The sequence below is a fragment of the Hemicordylus capensis genome, chromosome 1 (genome assembly GCF_027244095.1).
Source record: "Hemicordylus capensis ecotype Gifberg chromosome 1, rHemCap1.1.pri, whole genome shotgun sequence".
Classification (NCBI taxonomy): domain Eukaryota; kingdom Metazoa; phylum Chordata; class Lepidosauria; order Squamata; family Cordylidae; genus Hemicordylus; species Hemicordylus capensis.
The window spans coordinates 321717559-321733903 of record NC_069657.1 but is presented as its reverse complement, the minus strand read 5'-3'; the positions used below and the strand labels follow the sequence as shown (position 1 = coordinate 321733903).

At 42.3% G+C, this 16345-nt stretch overlaps 2 protein-coding genes across 7 annotated transcripts in view; one reads left to right on the top strand and one right to left on the bottom strand.

The window, feature by feature from the left end:
- Positions 1-16345, bottom strand: part of FUT9 (fucosyltransferase 9) — a 240233-nt gene that overhangs the window by 64431 nt on the left and 159457 nt on the right. The window lies entirely within an intron of this gene.
- LOC128341261 (uncharacterized) overlaps positions 1-16345 on the top strand; it is a 121207-nt gene that overhangs the window by 93718 nt on the left and 11144 nt on the right. The window contains exon 1 of one of the 6 annotated variants that reach the window (XM_053287552.1): positions 2918-2955. The exons of 4 other annotated variants lie outside the window; for them this stretch is intronic. The gene's annotated coding sequence lies outside the window, so the exon portion shown is untranslated. Of the gene's footprint in view, positions 1-2917; positions 2956-10416; positions 10524-16345 lie in introns of those variants that run through there. One more of the 6 variants, XM_053287553.1, reaches the window with a different exon arrangement.

Genomic DNA, 16345 nt, shown 5'->3' with positions numbered 1-16345 from the left:
TATAAAAGACCCTTGTTTGCCGCTTTTGTGGACCTTAAAATGGCCTTTGATTCAATTTCAGGGAGTTTACTAATGGACCAAATTGGCTAGTACATCTGTAGACCAAAGGCTTTTATTACTGCTCATTAAGCTCCATGAGAACTCCTCTTTAAGAGTACATTTAGACACTGCCAGCAATTGCACCAATCCAATTCCAACTGAGAAAGGTGTGTGGCAAGGGGCGGGGTGTTAGCCCCTTATTTATTTAATTTTTACATCAGCGCTTTGATTAAATGGCTGCAAAATGTTGACATCCACGCACCTAATTTAGCCAATAAAAAGATCCCGATCCTGATGTATGCAGATGATGTGGTTCTTTTATCCCAAACCAGGGTTGGGCTTAAAAGAGATTTAGATGTTCTAACGTCATATTGCCAAGAGGAATATTTAAAGATAAACTATAACAAATCTAAAATTATGTGCTTTAAAAATAAAGCAAGGAAATTTATATGGCCCTTGGATGGCCATAAATTAGAACAGGTCAATAAATAAAATATCTTGGGGTGTTTTTTCAACAAAATGCTGGGAAAGCGGCACACATGAGAATGGTAGCTGATTCAGCAAAACGTAGAGTGATTGCAATTAACAGATTTTTCAGAATGCAGGGAGCAGGTTTTATTCCTGCAGCTTTAAAACTATATTCAGCAAAGGTTATCCCTCGGCTTTTATATGGGATCCAACTGGGACCTTATGTGAATTTTGATACGCTAGAAAGAATTCAATCAGGTTTTTTGAGAGTTATCTTTGGTACTACAAGATGCACCTCAAATATAATTTTGTGTATGGAGGCCGGTCTCATAAAGATTGAATCTTGCACCTGGCTTTTAATTATTTATTTTTGGTTGAGAGTCCACCTATGTTCAGTGGGCCTAATTCCTCAGTTTCTATCGATAAATCCACAACCGCAGTGGTGCACTGTAGTTAGCAAAAAGCTTGCTACCCTAGGAATAGACCCTGAACGGCTGCTGGAGTTAGACTTGGTAAATGCTAAAAGAATAGTGAAACAGCGTTTGACAAATAATGAATTACAAAATAACTGGGCTTCTTTAACAGAATTCTACAAAGGAGTAAGAACTAGATGGGATCTTTCACCAGCGAATTATTTGTCCCATAATACACTCAGCAAATTTCAGTGGGCATTTACAAGGGCAAGAACAAATTCATTTCCCTTTGCACTATTAGCCGGAAGATACAGTGGTATTCCCCTGGAAGAACGCTACTGTAGATGCAGCAGTGGGGAAATAGAATCTATTGAGCATGTTCTATTATCCTGTAAAATACATAGGAAATAGAGGGAGCACTTAATTTTACTTTTGGTCTGTAAACAGACAGATCAATCTGCTGGACAACTTGTTAAATTTCTACTTTCTGATGAGGATGTTTTAATTTTTAACTCCGTAGCTAAATTTTGCTATATTGCTTTTAAGATGTATAATGAGAATCTATAGAGTTTCTTATAAATTTGTTTTGCCTTTTGCATGTATGGATCATTTGGTCTAGGACTGTAAATAAAACTTGACTTGACTTGACTTGACCTGACCAGTTTCAGAGGAGAGCAACAAAGATAGTCAGGGGTATGGAAAAGAAATGATATGAGGAAAAGTTGAAGGAACTGGGCAGGGGTGTAGCAAGGTTGGAGTGGCACCTTTTATTGTGGTGATTCTCTTAATTTAGCAGGGGGAGAGTAACTGGCCCTATCCACCCCCAGCACAGTACCTCCAGTGACTGTTGCTGGTGTCTATGTTGTTTTTCTTTTTAGATTGTGAGTCCTTTGGGGACAGGGATACATTTTATGTATTTATTATTTCTCTGTGTAAAACACCCAGAACCATTTTTGGAAGGGCGGTATAGAAGATGAATGAATGAATGAATGAATGAATAAGGTATTATAACCAACTTGCACTAACTATATGGATTGCATCCAAAATAAAGTACTAATGTATATAGAACTGGGGAAGAAATACAAGTGTGTGAGAGAGTTGAAAATTAATAGTGCGAAAATTGATTGTAGGAAGTTGTAGCTTTCTGGCACATATCAACAAGACTGAAGAAGCAGCTCTAGTACCCATAGGTCTAGAATTTGGGCACTTGAGGAGAAGTACATTCCACATACTAACATGAGGCACATTCCACTGGGCAGTTCCCCTGCAAAACCTCAATAAAGAGAGTGGGAGCAGAGCAGAGGTCTTCCTCAGTTCCTGTTCATTTATTTGCACCAGAGAACTTCTGAGTTTCTCACTAACCCCTCCTAATAGCACCTAAAATTCACCTCATTGGAGGCATCATTGCAGGACCACTTTCAATAGCTAGGATAGTGGCTACTATGGGTGTCAGTGGTGGGGGACAGTTGTTCCCCCTTGGATTCATGGCTGGGGTAATGTGGAACAGCAGATGCTTTTATTGTATGTATGTATGTATGTATGTGTGTGTCAGTCAGACTCCTAGGGGACGGGGTGGGCTCCTAGCCCTCCTTGGACTCCAGAATGACTAGGTCAGTACCAAATAAAGGCCAGCCTCAGGAACAGCCAGGAGAGAAGGCTAGTTTCTCGCCCAGTCTTCCTCCTAGCTTGCTGCATTCAGTCAGTCCCCTCTCCTGGAGAACTCCTGGCTCCCATACTCAGAAGCAGCCCCACATCATCAGCTGCCTTGTCTTTAAATACTCCAGTGCAGAGCTGACAGGGCTTAAAGCCTACTTCCAGCCCCACCCCCTTCGTGACCTTGCTTCCTGCCACACCAACCCTAGCTGTCTATCTGGAGCTCTTTCCTGCAGCTCTCCCTGCCTTGCTCTCTCAACCCCACTGGGATCCAACCAGCTTGGATCCTTCTCATCCCTACTACCTCCTGAAGGGAATGAAAGCCCCACAGGAGGGATGGCACACCCTTCTCCAGACTCCACAGGGTCACCCAAGCAACCAGGTAACATGGCATTCTGACTGTATGTATGTATGTATGTATGTATGTATGTATGTATGTATGTATGTATGTACTTTATCTCCCCCAGGAAAAAGTCCTGCATATATCCATGGTGGCAACCTAGTATGAAAGGCAGGGGAGTAGGGGACCTGAGTAAATAATGGTTTGATGGAGATCTGAGCCAGTTTTGAAACCCTGCATTCCCCAAATCTATCCTCAAGGCCACTTCATCAGTGTTCTACCAACTTGTACATTACTGTACACAGATTCAGTAAGTAAAGAATCCTATAAACTAGAGGTTCTCAAACTTGGGTCCCCAGATGTTGTTGGACTACAGCTCCTATCATCCCTGGCCACATGCCATGTGGCTGAGGATAATGAGAACTGTAGTTCAACCACAACTGGTGACCCAGCTTTGAAAACCCTTTCTATAAACAATACAGAGCAGTACCATATATTAACTACCAAGATTCCAGCATAAAATATGATGTTTTGTCAGTGGAACAGAATATTCTAAAGATCACAGCCCAACACACAGATATTCACACTTAAATAAATATGAATGAAACCAATGAGATAGTGGCCCAGGTCTTCTTCCTTACAGGCAGTATGAGTGGAAAGCATCCTCAGAGATTGATCTTAAACTATAGAAATTTGTCTTCCAGAAACTTGCCAAAGTCTCTTTCAGAAATGTTGTAAGATTTTTTTAATTGGGACTTCCACTGGCAAGGTTTATACAATTTGGGGATTGGTTGCTATAGCAATGTCAGTATTCCTTCCTGTTTTTGTTTCTGTTTTTTTAAAAAACCCACATTTATTAAATCTGCAAGGAATTCGTCTCTGCATTGTCTGAATTTGACACACTAAGGTGTCTAGAGAATAGGATGAAGAATTTTAGTCACACATCATAATATTGGCACAATGTTATGTTCAGCTGAGGTATCTTTGAAATTGTCGTAGTACCAAGGAGTATAGAAATGAAGTGTCAGACTCATCTTTTTGAGGAGTTTTCATGGAGGGACTTCTCAATGTAGTGAGAGAAGCAAGCTCTTGCTCCTCCTGCCTATGTGTCACCTCCTTAGTTATGTTGTCCATCTCCTCCCTCATGAGCCGTAGGAAGGAAGTCTCAAGGTGGCTTGTGCAGGGGCCTGGGAAGGCAACAGTACAGGGGAAGAGGAATTAACAGAAGGAATTAGCTACCTGTTTTTTCTCTGTGTTGAGAGATCTCTAGATCTGTGACAGGTGGCAACCTGTTCTTACACCCAGATAGGCCTGGTGGTTGTCAAAGCCTGGCTTCTTGTACTGGCTTGCAGGAGGAGAACCTAGTAGCATAATGAAGCAGGGTTGTGGGTCATGCCATAGGCTTCCATCTTAAAGGGGCACATACATACACTGAAGACGGGCCTACTAGTACTTTAAAATGTGGGTGTGTCCTAGTTTTAATGCCATTGTGATGTCATTGGGTTGTTTTGATCACATTCTCCAGCATATATGGATTATGCTGCAGAACTACTACTCCAGAACGCAGCTGAATTTGACATATTTGTTTTCTTTTGAAAAGTCAATGCTGATTTCACTCCCCACCCCCCTGCCAGCATTTGATTGACATGGGGAGGGGGCCCAGAACACAAGAACCACAAAGTACATCTATCTATCTATCTATCTATCTATCTATCTATCTATCTATCTATCTATTAATCATATTCTTATCCCGCCGAAAACTTAAGCCTCTGGGTGGTTATACAATGTTTGTCCAATGAAACATAACCACACAAACCTAATATTCAACTCACATATAGGATTTACTACATAACAGTAACAGGATTGGAGAAAACGGCTGAAATAATAAGTGCTGCTTAGCCCTGCTGATGGTGACATACTGGTTTGATTGAGTTACTAAGCATGATGTTGGTTAGAAGCATCTGGATTTCACTGAACTAAACTGGCTTAAATCTAGCACCTCAGCTTCACTGAGCTGAGGTCTGAGCTTTAAAACTGACAGTCAGATATTTGTCTGCATAATTACAGCAGCTGCAGTTAATTAATTCTGAAATATATGCACATGGGGAAAACTGGAGTTAACTGAACTATCATTTTGTGGATTATGGGCATCCCTACTGAATTAACCAATTCAACATCTACTATCTATTAAGTAGGATTTACACAGGAGAATTATGACACAATATGGTTAAGGGACTCATGCCTGCAAATCAGGGTCACTAAGTGGTTGCACTAAAAATCATTATCAGATTAACAGAGGGAGTGACATTATGGCAGAAATGTAACTGCACAAGTGACTAAGCAAGCCTCGTCTCTTTCTCTACTTCCCCCAGTAGCCTCTAGGAATGCAAAATGCATGATATGACACCACCTACCCGCTTCAGCCATCACACTGTACACACAGGCAGGAGTCTATACACATGGATATATATTTTTTGTGAATGATTGTACATGCATTCATTTTAAAAGTGAATTTCTAAAAGAGATAGGATGCATACTACAGTTTGTGCACTGAAGATAATGTGTGAATAACTGTACATGTGTACAGATCTGTACATGCATATGCTGTACACAGATTGTATGTGTGCTGAATATAACGTGTGAAAAGAGCTATCATGCTGTGAGTTTCATTCCCCTGAAAATGTCAGCCAATGAAGTTGGGTAGAGTATGGTGGAAAACCCGTACAGCAAGGTAGCAACACATCATATGTTTTGCTTACTAAATCTTATGGGGAGAGGAGTGAAAAATGCAGGACATTGGCCATGCATCAGCTGAACTGTACCATTTCCTGTCAAATTGTTCCTCAAGATGGATGTCTCTGTCACATAAGCCCTATTCCAACATTACACTTTGTATGTGTTCAAGTGTGTGTATATATGCAGATGCGTTTGTGTCATTTTAAAAGAGAACCTGGTTACAGCCCCACCCCCTACTCCCGCTGAAATGCAAGATACAGAACTGAAAATGTTGTGTGAATATTTGTACATGAGTCTAGATCTCTATTTGTGTTCACTGCCCACAGAATGAAGGGCAGTAGATGCACTTCAAATGTGATTAATCAGTTCTTAGTTCTGTTGATTTGGAAATATGGAGTGCCAGTGAGTTTGCCTTTTCCCCGGATCTTTCCTAGTCGTCTCCCTGTATCCCACACCCCATTCTGTGCCACAAGGGAAAGTAAGTAAGAAAAACTCAAAGGTACTTTCTGAAATCTTCTACTGATTTAAAAAATGCTACTTGAAGTTGGAAGTGACCAAAACTTTATCATATAAAATTGCTTGGATATTGTAAAACCTCCAGGAAAGACCAAGATAGCACAGAATTCCCAGTGCTGAACTTGAGTACCAAGTACTTGATTGTTAAAAATCCCATTACCTTCCTTAAGAGGTTAATCCTGCCATTTTAACTAGTTTGGCAGGATTAACTTCTTATGGAAGATAATGCAAATAATGCTGCTAATGGTGCAGCAGCTTGTGCCGGCAATATAGAACCTCAAAGGTCAGCTGCCTGCAGTTGTTGACACCATATGGGTGTCTGTGCTGCTTGTCTCTTCTAATTAATTACTTGATGAGTCCCAGGAATTTGAAACTGCCAGGGAAGGTGGAATTGGACACGATGAGCCTGTTTTGCTGTGCTAAGGCAAAAACCGCCAGAACTGTCAGGCATCTGGTGAGAGCAAACATTGATCCCAAGCAGTAGGGTGGAGGTTAAAGCGATTGTGATAAAGAGGGGAAATAAACTTATTCTGGTGTAGAATCCAGAGGAAAGAGTTGTGGCACACAAGGATCAGGCAGTGGAACATAATTAGTTTATGATATAAGTATTATTTACAGGAAGGCAAGTACAGACCGCCTCCAGTCTAGGACTGGACTAGATAGATAGAAAGTAATAGAAGTAAATCATTCAAGAGCTGGCCTGCATCAAAGAATGGATTAACCAGAAACATCACATCTGGCAATGCTGTCAAGCATTCTCACTCATCTAGACTCCCATTTCAGAGGATTTATGGGATGTACCTATTCTCTTGAAAGCAGTTACCTTCAAATGCAGCTGTTCTCAGCACAATTTGTTGTTGTGAGGCGCCCTGAGCAATATTGCATTGGAGGGGCAGGACATAGCTATTTTAAATAAACAAATACACAAATAATCAGTTCTCAGGCGTAACTGGAACTCTGCCAGCTGTTAATTGGTTGTCTATTCACTTGAACAGACATGGCAAACTATGTACACAGAGTAATGTGTACTGTGACCTTCATTGCAGTGAATAGTGAAGCCTGCTGGAGCAAAATATCAATGTCCCTAAGTGCACACATGGAACACACAGACACTCTAACGGTTAAGACTCCGGTTTCCTGCTGGCTACTAGTCATCAGGTTTTCATGCAGCATTGCTGGCCGGGGAATTTTTCTGTTATGTGCCTCATTCTTTTCTTTCTTATGTTCTTCTTTCTGTATACACATGACATATTTGAGTTCAGGGCAGAGAGAAGTGACCCTCTGAGCCCATCTTCCACTGGTTTCAAGAATTCTACTTGAAGCTGGAAGTGACCAAACTTTATAATATGAAAAACCACTCAGAAATTGTAAAACTTCCAGGAAAGACCAATATAGTACATGATTTATTTATTTAACACACTTTTATACGGCCCCAAACGCAAGTTCTCTGGGCAGTTTACAAGACAATAAAAATAACCAATAAAAAGATTAACGCATTTCAACAATTAAAATTTAAAACATTAGAACTATTAAAATATAATTAAAATAATGTCTAATTAAAGGCCTGGGTGAACAAATGTGTCTTGACTGCCTTTTTAAAAGTTGTAAAAGATGGGGAGGCTCCTATTTCAGGAGGAAGTGTGTTCCAAAGCCTCGGGGCATTTAGGGAGGTTATGCCTTCTCTTGATGATGCTGATATGGAGAAATAGATTTGGGTGTCATCAGCATACTGATAACATCCTGCACCATATCTCCTGACAATCTCTCCCAGTGGTTTCATGTAGAGGTTAAACAACATCGGAGACAATACGGAGCGCTGAGAGACACCATACCGAAGTTCAGATTTTGAAGAGCAACAGTGCCCCACCATCTGGAATATGCCCAAGAGGTAAGAGTGGAACCACTGCAAAGCAGTGCCTCCCACCCCCAACCCCCTCAGACACTCCAGAAGGATACTATGGTCAATAGTATCGAAAGCCGCCAAGAGGTCCAAAAGGACCAACAGTCACACTTCCTCTGTCAATTCCCAATTGGAGATCATCCATCAGGCCGAGCAAGGCAGTCTCCACCCCATAGCCCACCCTGAGGCTGGTCTGAAACGGGTCTAGATAATCAGTTTCATCCAAGACTGTCTGGAGCTGGGAGACCACCACCCTCTCAAATACCTTGCTCAGCCATGAAAGATTGGGGACAGGACTATAGTTGCTCAACTCTGAGGAATCCAAGGCAGGCTTCTTCAGAAGTGGTCTAATAATTGCCTCCTTAAGGAGGCAAGTTCTCCCAATGGAGAACTTGAGATACCAAATTTGGATTTTTAAAAAATCCCCATGGTCATTATTCCCATGTCCTGCATGCAATGTCTAGTCTCATCAGTCATGAAAAACTACAAGGAAACATAGAGCCGGGTCTCACGATCAGTGAGACCTGGTTTGTAAAGGTGAGCGGGGAGAGCAGCCTAGGCTTGCTCCCCCTGCAGACGAGCAGGGGAGGAGCCCTGGGTGGCTGGATCAGCTGCCCACACGACTGCTGGCTCCGTGACTGAGCTGGCGGGGGCTGGGGAGTTCAGGCACTGTGCGGCCCCCGGAAGCTCCAGGATGCCCTGCGCGAGTGTGCAGGGCATACTGAGGAGACCCCCGAACTGGGAGGCTGCTTTTCAGCCTTCCGCCAGGGGGCTACTCACAATCCCAAAAACTGGGTTTGCGGACTGGGCTACTTGAGCGGGTTACCTGCTCAAGAACCACCGAGCCATCGCAGCCGAGCCCAGTAGTTCACCCAGTTGTAGGAAATTGGGCTCGCAGAGGCTAGCCCAATTTTCTACAGTCATGTGAATAGCCTCAGAGTGTAGAATTCCATGACTGACATTCAAGAGGAAATTTTTGTTATTCACTGTTAAAAATAAGGTGAAAAGTCCCTTGTGGCTAATCAGTGAAAACAGAAAACTAACTTTGTAAAAAGGAGGCTAGGCTAGACCTCCTAATGTGGTAGGTTTTTTATTTTATTTTTAACTTGCAGGCCATTATCTCCATGTGAGAACTTGGGGGAAAATGACACTGTCCACCTGCTGTTGGAAATGTGATAGTTCACTCATCCAGTTCAGGATTCTGTCACCTCATTATGCTGCATGCATAGAGAAGGCTTAAATGCAACATTCTCTCTACAATCTTTCATGTGCAGAGTCTTCAAACATAGCAACATAACTGTGTATCAGTTGTCAAATATTGGCTGCATTCGCACATAATGCAGAACCAAGAGTCCAGTGGACCTGTGGTTCCGCCCTCCCCGCCCCACACGCTTACCTGTCTGTGTTCGGACAAAATTTACAGGAACCGAACTGCAGTCAGGGAGACTGCAGAGAGAAGGAGAACTGGCAGTGCAGGCTTCCTTTTGGTATGGAGGACAGCTCTGACAGCCCAATCACGGCTGGAGAGAGGGAAGAGCTTCCTCCTTCAACTCCAGTTACAGTGAATGCAGCCTGTAGTTGTTCAGCATTCAGATGTAATGCTAGTGGCTGCCAACCTCAGGTAGGAGCAGTGAAACTCACTACAACTCTAGCTTTCAAACTGGAGTTTGGGAAGGGAAACCTCAGGTCGCTTTTCTGACGGGACCGGGGTTTCATGAATTCAGACATACAAGAAAGTCAAACCCAGGCTCCTTCACTTCTGGTTTCACGTTACATGTGAATGTGGCCTTTGACTGCTGCATATCCAGTCAAATTCAGACACCTGTTGCAAAGTTCTGGAATATCAAATAGTTGCTATCGATTCAAGATGTTTTGGAGAATACCATCAAAATTACAATTTTTGAAATTTTGGGAATAAATTAAATTCATTTATACATTTGACAATATCATTGTTGCTATTTTTTATTTTATAGTGCTGTGTGGGCAGCATTACTTTGATCCGGGGGCTGCCTCGGTGGTTTGGTGGGACTTGCCAATTCAATGTTTTCGGGGTTACACTTCAATTCAATCTGATTCAAAGTGGTTGCTTTGATTGAGACTGAATGCTTGGCCCTTTCCTCTTCTCCTTCCCCACTCTCACTACCCCCTAACCCCTTAAGGGCCTTACAGGTAGGGGACAGCTTGGCAGACTACCATTTGCAAGGAAGCAATGACTCATGTGTGGTTTCCAATTTGAAAGACTCCCTTCAGTATTCCCCCCCCCCCCCATTTTCCCTTTAATTCCTTGGATTCCTGGGAATGGCATGGAGGCTCCTGGAAAATGTAGCATTTTCCATGGCTCCTGCAATGGCCGATGTAAAAGACTACCGTCCACCTGTACTATTCCCAGGATTCAATGGAAATTAAAGGAGGGAGGACTCTTGCAGAGAGTATGTCAGCCTGTGTTCTGCCTAGTCTGGTAAGTACCTTAAGGAGATGGGTAGGAGAAAGCAGCATTTTAGCAGTTGATTAAAAAAACAACAACCCTTGAACTGCTTCTGTTCGGGCCCAGCTCACGGCCCAGCTCAGGCTAAATTGGACAGTGGTTAAATTTGGGCTGAAATGGGCTAAATCTGAAAAGGTCATTGAAGCTTTTTACAGCCCTATTATTTTACTGGGAATGTATTTACCAGCTCAACACAGACTTGTCAGGTTTAAGAGGACTGTGTTGTACTATTTTCCCAGCTCCCAAAAGCAAAAATATCTATTTTTAAATGCTGACTACTAGCTTTGTAGGCCACAAAGTACCCCCCCCCCACACACACACACACTATTTTTAATATGATTCACATTTGCAATTCACAATTACACTAGATATATTTAACAACACTTGCCAGCAGTATGCAGTGTTAAAACAGTTGAGACAACAAATGTCATTTCACTTCACAGTCTTTTTGTACTAGTCTCATGGAAGAGCTAAAATTATTTTAATTTGTTTTCATTTACATATATGGCTTGCAACCTCTCAGCGGCCTCTTTTATAAATAGCCTGATTCTTATGCCCCACTGTTTCACTTGTCTCACGACTTTTGAAAATAATAAAAAATACTGAGAATTGGAATCTTGAATGGAAAATACTGACCATTATTGGTTTCCTGTTGTGAAATGTAATAGACTTTTAGTATACAATGAGGTCATTTACACAACTGTGACAGAAGCGGAGAGTGGGGTGGGTTAAAGGCAGGACCTACTTTGATCCAGAGTAACTGAGTTACCCCAGGAAAATGAGTCCCGGCCTTCAGCTATACCACAATGCACCACCAAATCTCTGTGTGCTTGGGCTGCGTGCAGCCCAGGCACACACATGACCCTTGCCCTGGGGTTGAGAGCGTGCTTCCACCCTCTAACCCTAGTTAAGGCCTGGGGTTTAAAGTCAGGCTTGCGGCAGAGGCAGCACTGGAAGCGGCCTTGATCCCGATGTGGCATATGAGCAGTCCAACCTAGCTTGGATCGGGCTGCTCATGTGCACAGCCTCAGTGGATTGTCTCCAAACCTTGTGTAAGTTCAAAGATGTTTACACAAGGAACCCACTTTCCTCCCTTTCCCCTACCACTTCCCTGCATCAGCTACCTGCACCACTGAAAGGTTCCCCTGAGAGACAGGAAGCTTACTGAAAGGGGTTAGGATTGAGTGTGAGGAATTGCAGAAAGGAAAAGATCCACCCCCCGCTCCAAATTTGGTGGAGGACCTACTATGAGCAGAACTCTGATTATGGAACGTGCCTCTCCCTGATTTCAATGGGCTCCCTCCAGCCCCTTGCACCTGATCAACCCCTGCTAACTGGGCAAAGAGGCACCTTTTAAACATGGTGATTCTCTTTATTTAGCAGGGGGAGAGCAACTGGCCCTATCCACCTCCAGCACAGTATCCCTCCAGTGGCTGTTGCTGGTGTCTATCTTATGTTTCTTTTTTAGATTGTGAGCCCTTTGGAGTCAGGGATCCATCTTATTTCTTTACTATTTCTCTATGTAAACTGCTTTGGAAATGTTTGTTGAAAAGTATTATTGTTACCAGCTGAGCTTATTCTGCTCGCTCTCAGAAGCCTCCCTGGTTACAACTGCATCTCCAGGCTTGGAGACTGCACTTTTGCTATGCTCAGAAGCTGCACCACAATGTGAGCTCCCAGTCTGTTATACATGGAGACAAGTCACTTAGTTGGCAGTGGATTGGTTGCCCCTAGATTTGGCTGCAAGCCCCACAAATTGGAAAAGGGATTAGCTTCACACGCTCTGTGAGGGGTGCCCAGCTAAGCAGACTCCCAGGACTAGCTACTGCAAGTGTCTGGCATCTAAGATCATTTCATCCTTGGAATGAAATCTAAACTCCCCTCTTCCTCTTGCAAAAAGAGACAATACTTGGCCATCAGGCCAGGGAGAAAAGACTGGTAAGAGAAGTGTAACTGCAGCCTCCATTACAATAGGGATGAGTCAGTGATGTAACTGAAGAGGTGCCCATTGAAACTCTTGATAGAATTATTGGGAAGCCCTTCCCAGCACAGGATATTCTTTAAACGCACCTGCACACTCCAGTTATCCTCACAATCAGCCTTGAATGCCATAGGTGATTCACACATCTTCCTATCCAGGAAGGACTAAATCCACCTTGGGATCGTTTTTTATGAAAGGCGGTATATAAATTTAACAATAAAATAAAAACCACAATGCCTTCCCAAAAAAAGGTTGTCTTGGCTTCCATGTTCAGCAGAGCAGGACACAAGACAAGTGCCCTCAAGACACGTTTTGGGATATAAGTATCCCTAACTCCATGACCCAGTGTGCTTCCTTGTGTATTTTACACCTGGGACTCCCACTGCGAAACATCTCAGTGTTCCCTTGTGCCTCTCACTCTGGACCCCAGCAGATTGCAACAAGAAACTCCACATTGGTGTTCCCCTCTTCAGGACAGGTGATAAAGCCTCTTGCCTGGCTTCTTCAGGGCTGAATCTATCCCTTGTTCTTATTTCTGAAATCTTGCCCCTCTCTAGCCCACCTGGGAATTTACACATAATTTGAAACTTTAAGCTAAATGTGCCTTACGATAGTCTGTTTCTTAGCATATTTGTAGTGCCTTTAAACTAGGGCCACATAGTAATTTAGTCTGATTTTATTTTTAATGAACTCCTTTTTGATTTAATTCAAACCTCTCTCTCAAGACAGTTTTCTTGAGTTCATATGCTTGCACAATTTAAGGTTGATTGGAACTGTCTTCCCTTTTGAGCTAATTTCCCCACATTCACCGGAACTAGGAGGTGCAGGCCAATCACCCTCGAGGTAGTTTCTTTAATGGTATATAAATATTAGTTGTTAATCCCATTCACTTCTGGAGGGTACCCCAATTCTCAGGGAGGCTTTTTGGAGGAGACTTTCCCCATTGATCCAGAATGCCTTTCATGAGGATATCTATAGCCTCTCTTGAACAGGAACATCCTGGCCACAGTTATCCCTGCCCTGCTAAGTTTCAGGTTAGAATACAGTAAAGTGTTATACATGAAGCTGCCTTGGAAGACTATTTATAAACTTCATTCAAAATAGGCTACTAACTGAAACTGGGTGTTGGGCTCGTGTGTCACCCATGCCTAAACAGCTCCACTGGCTCATGGTCCATTTCTAAGTGCAATTCAAAATGTTGGACTCTTTAAAGCTGATGTTATAGCCTTAGCTTGGGACCTAGTACTGGAAGGATCTCCTACTCCCACATCAGACTGGAAGATCATTTTCCAGAGGTGAAGGGGATGGCAACTGGAGAGAAGGCATTTCTGGGTATGGTGTAATGCTCTCCCTAGAGAGGCTTACCTGGTGCTCATTTGGATGTCATTCTCAAACCAGCCAAATAACTTTTTGTTTTATTTTATCATGCATTTTAAAATTGCAATTAAGCTGCTTTATTGTATGCTGCATTTCAATCTGCTCACTCCATTTTTGATGTTGTTTATTGAGATACTATATAGGTATTTTGAATGACATCTGGAGTAACAAAGTGCAAGTACCACATGAGAAGCACGGGTTCTGCTGCTGCATTCCTGACTAACGCAGCACTTGTGCATGCAAGGGGCGGGGGAAAGAAATTTAAATGACCTTTCCTTCCCCCAGAAGTACTCTGTGCACAACCCTCAAAGGAAGATTTTTAGGTGGAATATGAAGGGACAGCTGTTGACACTTGTCTCCCCCACATGACTGCCAGTGCTGCACAAGTCAAAGCCATCAGAAGCACTGGTGCTTCCCATGTAGCACCTGTTTACTCATCACTTGCCTGAAAAAGGCAGCATTGAATGTGGGGAGAATTCCCCTCTGTGATGTGGAAACCATGAACCTCCAGAAGATGTTCCACATTGTCTGGAATAATGCTCCCCACATTTGGCACCAGAGAAGTGCCAAACAAACAGAGGCCCCGAGGCATTGCAAGTGAGGATATCAGCATGAGAACGGCTACAGGGCAACATCCCATTGTCTCAATCCAATGCCTGCCCAGGATTTGCAATGCAACTTATTTTCCTGGAGACAATGTGATCTAGGCTGATATATCAAAGTAAAAATACTGGGCCTGTTGGTTTTTATAACTTTTAAAATGGTGCTATACTGATAATGCTAAACAGAGATGCAAGCTTTTTAAAAAAACTATTAATAGTAAATGAATCAGGGGGCTGATCAGTTCTGTCTCCTTAATCCCACAATACTGGATGCAAACTTGTCTTTATGACACAAGTAGAATTGCCTGATTTGCCACTTTGGTGGTTTGCCACATGATGTAGTAGGTATGTTGTCTGGTTCAGTGAAGATGGCAGCCACTGGTAGAAATGTCTAATAAATGAGTAGGTTTGCCAATGGTAATTTTGATAAGATAGTCCAATGATCCACTCCGACACACAGCTTTCTGCCAAGTCCCAATAGCATAGATATAATTCATCCACACTCCTCTCTTCCATCTGGAGTTATAAATGGGCTGGGAGTGCTGATCACCAGTCAGGGTGCCAGATTTGGCCCAGGACTGCCAACTGCTGACCCCCAGTGCAATATGATGCTCCCAAGTAATGGCAACTCTTTCCACACTTGGCATAAGTTAGCCTTGCATGAAGTCTGGAACACTCAGTCATCAAACTATCTTGTGGAAATAGGACTCCAGGTTAAATTGCTGTGTGTGTGATAACCGCCTGACCTAAAATGCAACTGAAATGGGTTGATTAGCCTCTTTGATTAATTTGGAAACTAAATTTCTTAATGAAAACGCAAGGCTGTAGAGAATAGATCCTAGTGACTAATGGTTCTTTAGTAGTACCTGAAAGGAAAATAAATCCTAAAATGCACTTAGAACTATTTGTTAAGTTAGAATGAGAGTTATTAATTATCAGGAAGGGAATGAATTTATTAAAGCTGGCACAGTGAAAAATTGTCATACTCTTTACAAATCATTTGTAACCTCTTGGGGCCACACACAAACTCTCACTTACTAGCAAAGATTTATAATGAAAAGGTCTGCTGAAAAATGGGAGGTTCAATTCTTCCCCACTTCTTAAATACATTTTTAAAAAATCCATGGTCTTCAAAAGGTAGATTAATGTAATCTAATGAAAAGGAGCCTAAATGAGTACAAAAGAATTTGAAAAACAAAAGGGCACTATTGGGCCTTATGGTGGGATACACATGTTTAAATGAACATAAAATTGAATGAACTTAGTTGATATAATGGCAACACAATACACATGATGGATCTGATACAATACTTCTCTCCAGACCTTTTTTAATTGCATAAATTAAGACATAGAAAGAGGGAATTGTGACAATGAACAGACATTTCGATGTATATATGTCAGCTTCAGTGTTCTATATCCCACTGTTTAAAATCCACACTTGTATCCAAGACTTTCCCCCAATCTAATTAAACACCTGGGTAATACATAACAAAAAGGGGAGGAGAGAGGAGGAGAAGGTTGATTACTCACAGCTATGCCTGGTTATCACTGACACTGAGAGAGAGAAAACACTGGAAGAGGGAGGGTATGACACTAAAAATGTTATTTGCACCCATTAATGTCCTATGTACTTTAAGATTTCCCTCATTTCTTCTTTGCCGTTAACGTCGGCAGGCTTTAGTTTCACACTTTTGGTCATATATTCTGTTTTTCTAACTGTTGCTTCAAGGTTTTAGTGGTTGGTATTAGCCTTGATCCCATATTTCCTTAAACCTTTCTGGCATTGCCTAATAAAATGGTTAGAAATAAAGGGAACCTCTTCCAGGTTTTCTCTC